Below are 6,769 nucleotides of genomic sequence, written 5' to 3'. Positions count from 1 at the left end.
ACCTTCTTATCTGCCCCACTCCCTCATCCCAGCCACCAATTCCTTGGCCTGTTCTTAGGCCTATCCCTTCCTCACCTAGAGGCCTCTGTTGTCCATCCCCGTCTGGCTTCACTTGCTTCCTCCTCACACCACCCCTCTCTTAAAGCATTCATCTCAGGGATGGTTTCAGTAACACTACACATTCTTTCATTCATTTCCCCTGCTATTGTGTCCATCTTACCAATTCTAAACCTAATTTGGGGTAGTCCCAGACCATTCCACTTCCTCCACTCCTGTACACCATAGTATTGCTAGAAAAGTCGTGAAATTATTCTGTTGGAATTTCACTCCCATGTGAAGGTCCTTTCTTTCATCTTTCATTGAATTCCCATTAATTTCCTGAACCTTCCCAAGCTTTGCAGTCTTAACTTGAAAAACAACTCATCTCCTGGAGCCTCCATTTCCTTTTCTGTAAAGTGGGGAAGATGGGCTACAGCTATTCTTCTCAAATTTTAACGGACAGAATCACCTGGCATCTTGTTTAAAATGCTGATTCTGATTCAGGCCTGGTGTGCCTGATGATGCCAGTGCTGCAGACCATATTTTGAGTAGTATTTTGAGTAGCCTCAGATGAGCTCCAAGGTTATTAAAAAATAATAATAATAATACAGCAGTCATGACTCTAAGTCCTGAGTCACAACCTTGCCATTCCCACTCTCAGCAGATCACTTTACCAGGAACTAAAAGCCACCTGTTATAAGCCTCTTCAGCAATTTTTGCCCTTTCCAATAACTTTCTTATCCTGACCCTTTTCTCCTTTTTCTTTTCTAGTTTACTTTTTCTACCTGCCTCCATACTGTCCCTTCGTGCTGACTTGGGACCTTGTTCTCTTAATTAATCCCTGTCCACTAGCTCTTTTCCCATCTAACTACAAATACCTCAAGCTTCTAGCCTGACAAAACCGTGCTTCCTTTGGGATAGTTGAATAGCCAGACTTCTCAAAGGAAGGAGCCATCTCCACCACTGGTTTCTTTCCAGTTCCACATTTGCAGTTGAGCATTTCCACCTGGGTAGTCTGTGGACCCTCAAACTCAACCACTTTGAAAACAACTCATCTTCACCCCAACAAAGCAACTTACTTTATTTTTTCCTGCTCATTGCCGACTCCTTGCATACCTAATCGATTAGCAAATCAGGTTGATTTTACCTTCAAAATGTCTGCTGCAGGCAAGTTATTCAACTCTTGACTACCTTTTCAGAGGAAATAATCCTTTTTAAAAAAGATTTGTACGTGAAGATATTTATAATAGTGTTATTGATAATAAAATTGGAAATTAAATGTTCAAAACAAGGGAAGGAGGAAGTAAATATAATTTTAAATGTTACAGTGATTAAAATGATACTTTGTGTGTCATAGATTAAAGCATCTACAAAATGGTATGTCTAGAATGATCCCATTTTTTAAATACGAAGGAAGGAAGGAAAGAGATCCTTGGAAATAACAGATACTGAAAGAAATAACGTTTTGTTGATTCCAAAATGTTAATAGGTATCTCTGGGTGTTGGGATTGTGGATGATTTTTACTTTCTTCTTTTCATCTTCTGCACAGTCTGAAATTGTTATGATATGTGTAGCAGAATGTAGTTAGAATAGGACTCTTCCTGCCTCCATTTCCACTGAGGCACAAGTACCATAGATACCAAGATTCCCAGGTGAGTGTGAGGCAGACACCTCATATGCAGAATTTACAAAAAGCATACAGGAGAGTTGGCCTCACAACTCCTGGCCCCTCAGCCAGGCCAAAGATATAAAAGAGTCAGAAGAAGGAAAAGATAAAAGTGTTTCTTTGGAGGCAGCCATTGCCAGGCTCCCAGTCCCTTGGGTACCCTCTGACCCAGGACCCCAGGAAGACACCTCAAGAGGAGGACTTGGAGCTCCCCCTGTAGTATGGGGGACCCAGAGTGCAGGTGTATGAGAAAGCTGAAGCCTCTGTGGACAGGGCCTACTCTGCCTGCAAATCTAGAGAACAACAGAAGGGCTGACAGGGGACATTGGAAAGAGAGCCAGAGACGGCTGCTGCCTTGGAATTGGCCTGCACTGCAGGGTCCCTGAGGGCCAGGTGGGAGCCAGACTGGTGGGGAGAGATCTGCCTTAGAGTTGTCTTGGGCTGGAGGGGAACTTCTGGATGCTCAGGGATTGAGGAAAGAGCTGTAAGTGGCCACCTACATGTAAAGATAGATGGGCCCAGCAGAGAACCACTGAAGAGCCTAGAAAAGTGGCCAGGAGGGGAAGCAGCAGCTTTACCCATCTGCCAGGCTCACCAGAAACACCAGCTTTGAACATCCGCTAGGCCTAGAAAGCAGAAAGCCACCTACCCTTACCTCTCCTCCCCGTCCTAGCCCTCCACTGCCCGTCCTCCACTTTGGTGGGAGAGGGGGAGAATTGAGCCAGGAGTGATCAGGGAGAAAAAGCCAACCACGCGCCCGCCTTTCCACTGGAGGCTTCAGTCCGAAACCAACCTCAGCTGGCCCAGTAAAAATGATGCAATGCTGTTTGGAATTTTTATTGTTGTAGAACTGGATATTCTAATTTCTGAACTGAGGCTGCATGTGTTCCGTAAAGTGACCATAGCACTGCATCTAGAGGCAGGAAAGATTAAAGGAAGAGGAGGAGAACAAAAATCAAATTGTAGTTTTATCACCATATGTTTGTCATGCTTGTTACCAGAACCCAGATGCCCCCTTGTGCCCACTTCCATCATTTCTTGCCCCCCCAGAGGTAACCACTATCTAGTCTTCTAACAGTATAGATTTGTTTTGCCTGTTTTTGTACTTTATATAAATGGAATCATTCAGGATGTGCTCTTTTGTGGCTGGCTTCTTTCATTCAATATTATGTGAGGTTCATCCATATTGTTGCATGTCATCGTATCTCATTCATTTTCATAATTACTTATGTTCTATGGTGTGATAATACCACAATTTTATCCATTCTACTGTCGATAGGCATTTGGATGGCTTCTAGTTGTCTGCCTATCACAAATAGTGCTGCTATGAGAGGTGTATTACTTTTAATAATGAGAGAGCTATTAAAAAATCTCTTGCAGATATTCTTTCATTTCCATTCCCATTACTACTGCCCCAGTTTAGGCCTTCAAAAACTTTCACTTGGACTATTAGCAATAGCCTCCTGATTGACATCCCCATCTATAGTTCATCATAAATACTGCCGCCAGGTTTATCTTCCCAGAGCATAATTCTAATCATGCCACTTCCCTTACTCAAAAACATTCAATGTCTAAGTGCCTTCCAACGAGAGCATAAGTTCCTTAGGTTGGCAGTCAAGGCCTCCTCCTTGGATTTTTATCCTAATCCAGAACAGCTTTGTGTCCTAGTCAAGCTAGGCCATTGCCATGCCCTAAACACAGGCTCTGTTTTTCCTTCCCCTGCTTCTCTGTTCGTGCCACTCCCACTCCATGTTGCCTCGTGGGGCCACCCACACTGCTCCTAACAACTAACACCCCTGTCAGAGTTCTTGTCCTCCCAAGCCGAGCTCAGATATACTTCCTCCAGCAGGCGGCTTATGTTCCCCATGGCCCGAGGTAATTTCCCATCTGCAGTGCTTTGTTGGACTCTCTCTCATGTATCCTGAGCTGCCTGGTGTCAGCGTTGCTTTCATTCATGTTTCCTCACCCCCACTGAACCCTGGTGTGGACCCCATCTGGTTCATCTGTGTGTCTCCAAGAGCACGCAGCCCAGCTTCTCGCCCTTAGAAAGGGCTCAGTCAGTTTATGTTGAATTACTTTGGAGAAGTTGTTTGAAAATGTCTTCCTGATTTTTACCTCTGATTCCCACTTCTCCTTTGAGTGAATTCTCCTCTTGCTCCTTGGTATATGTGTGTGAGCTGGCTAGCTCAGGAACATAGTCTTTGGTGTCTGATGCTTCAGCTGGCCCTCAAGAAATAATTTCTCAATGCCACCCTCTGTAACCATATCATTTAACCCCACATGTCTTAAATAAATTAAATATTTATTTATTCAGCACATGTACCACAGTACATGGCACTGTGGTAACTCAAATAAAATTTGCTATGCACCTGTACGACATCATTTCAGAATTTTTAATCTGGAAATGTTTTAGAACTGTTGTCTGTGGTTGATTTTTGAAACTTGCCGTTGTTTCACCACTCTGGATGAAATGCACTCTGGGTGAAGTTCAAGGATCTCAGCTGAGGCCCGTCAATTCCTTGCAAAGCAAGTAGAAAATAAGACTGGAGCACTCTCTTGCTTTCCCATCTATAACTGGTTTCTCAAGAACTAGTTCCTAAATTAGTGACTGAAAATATTGGTTATAATGATCAGAAACCTCATTCATTTGCTCTCTCTCCCATTATCCCAAGACAACTTGGCTCATTCTGAGCATCAGAGATGACTTAATTTTGTGGTAAGAAAATAGGAATTAGAGGAAGCCAATTAGGAAACCTCAAGGAAGAGGAAGTGTCTCTAGGCTGAAGGGCAGGCTGTTGAGTCTGATTTCCTCTCTGTTCTTGACTCATTCTCTTGGTGCCTGGCCAACCTCGGCACCTCCCTTTCCCCCAGACCAGAGGACTAGAGTGGGGGTGGGAGTAAGGGTGGGGGTGGTGAGCATAGTGAATAATAACATTGATAAAGACCCCAAGATAGAGAGAAGGACCATGGACGTGAAAATCTTCTCAGTGAACTGACTGATGCCTACAGTTCCCATCCCCCTGTCCACAGTCCTGGGGGAGGCTGCAGGTGTGTGGGACAAGGTAGGTAAGAATTGGCTGCTCTCCCAAGTTAAGAAAACAGACTGAGTTTCACTTCTGAACAACAGCAGAGTGCAGTGCACGTCGGCGCAGTACTTGGTTTCCTTCTGTACCAGGGATGGATCAAAGCAAGAGAGCCAACAATCCAGGTCTTATTCACCAGTGGCCCCTCCTTTCACAAAGAGAGAAGCTGAGTCCAAGTCTACTAGTAGGTGGCTTATTTTCACTATAGTGGTTAATATTTCTTTCCTCTATGCTTTTCAGGTGGGTACAGCATGCTTACCCGTTTGAGAGAAGAAACCGAGGTCATGGTCACCAGGTAGTCTATGGCAAGGCTCAGATTCAAATCCAGTGCTTCTGACACTCAGAGCAGAGCCTGACCGTGTTTGAGATTCAGGCCCCTCCCTTCCCCATCTTATTTTTCGCTGGAACATTTGCTGTTCTCTCAAGCTCTGAAGGGCTTCCTGTGTTATAATGCCTAAGGGGAAGTTGCATGTTAAAAACCACCAACGGTTAAGCCCAAGCCAGCTGGGGTCTTCCACTGCTTCTTCCACTATTCTGGGGAGACCCATGAGAATTCTGTTTCTCAAAGTCCTTGGCTTCCAGAAACAAGAGATCAGTCAAGACTTGGGTCTTCATTTAAGGGGAAATTTGGGAAAATGAGAGAAACACCAAAAGTTGTAAGAGGATAATACTGAAATTGTTATAACTAAAAATCAAGGGTGACCTGAAAGCTAAAGGTTTTGGCTCTATAGAAGGGGTTCCTGGATAGTTTCAGTAAATGTCCTTTGAGTTGAGCTGATACGTGTATTCCCTTTTAGATCAAAGGACAGCATTATCATTATTGGGGATGCCTGATAGAACCCAGGCACAGAATTATATTGGCTGGCAAGGAAAGGATGGAGCAGAAGGGAAATGACAGCTCTGTGACTGCTGTGTTGATAGACACCGTACTGCACCCACCTTTGTTATCGGAGGGTGAGAGACCCACAGTAGACGTATGGACAAGGCAGCCGGGGAGTGTTGCTTTACTGGAACCAGGTCAAGTGAGGGGTTTGAAGGGCTTTGGAGTAGCAGCATAACCAAGTGCCTCATGTAGGTCACAGAAGCACACTCCACCCCACATTTGGTGCCCCACTTATCCCTCTCCTTTGCCCATAAATTATAGAACTGGAGTACAGAGAAATCACCCTTTTCCCCCTTCCCCAAGACTCAGCCAGAATGACAACTCCTAGGGCACCAGCCTGCTGGGGTGCAGGAAGAACTGCAGTACTGAGATTGGTGTGAGAAAGATACAAATAGAGCCAAGGTCTTGCCCTCAGTCTCCTGAGGAAGCACCTAATTGGTGAAAGTCTGGCTAGGGAGCTGGGCAGAGCTCTGTCTCCCTCCTGCTGGTCACCCAGGGCTGCGACATCCCTAGCTCGGTCCTGGCCACAGTTGCCCTTTGGGGCCTCTTAACATCAGGGAATCCTAACTCTCCAAAGATACTCTGTTACCAGTGTTCATGGCCAAATCGCAGGGCATGGTGTTTCAACACCTGCTAACATCACATGGAAACACAGATAAGCTTCATCTTTATATGCCCTGGCTCACTGAAACTGCCAGCACAGTATCTTCAACTAAGGGCTAACTTCTCATCTTGCCTTTAAACGCCATGTGATTCAGCATGTCTGCAGTCACGGGGAATCTACACTGCCACTTTTTACCTTTGCCTTGTGGGTAACCCCTGCCTTCCACCTACCTCCACCCCCAGGGGAGAATGTGGGCCTTGCCAAATGGAGGCCCCCAGGAGATTTTCCAAGACTCACGAGATGTCAAGTCATCTCTAAAATTTTTCAAAAAACCAGAAAGTCATTTCAAAATTCTAACTTGGTGGCCCCGCAGAGAGGAAGATCAAACTTTCCACACAGACATAGCAAGTCTGCCCCCATAGGCCTGTGTTAAAGCTGCAGGAGCAGTGGTACCCAGACCTTGGTGAAAGCTCCCCAACCCAGGGGGAAGTCC

This window comes from Diceros bicornis, chromosome 5 (genome assembly GCF_020826845.1).
Source record: "Diceros bicornis minor isolate mBicDic1 chromosome 5, mDicBic1.mat.cur, whole genome shotgun sequence".
Classification (NCBI taxonomy): domain Eukaryota; kingdom Metazoa; phylum Chordata; class Mammalia; order Perissodactyla; family Rhinocerotidae; genus Diceros; species Diceros bicornis.
Note: the sequence above shows the minus strand (reverse complement) of the source record.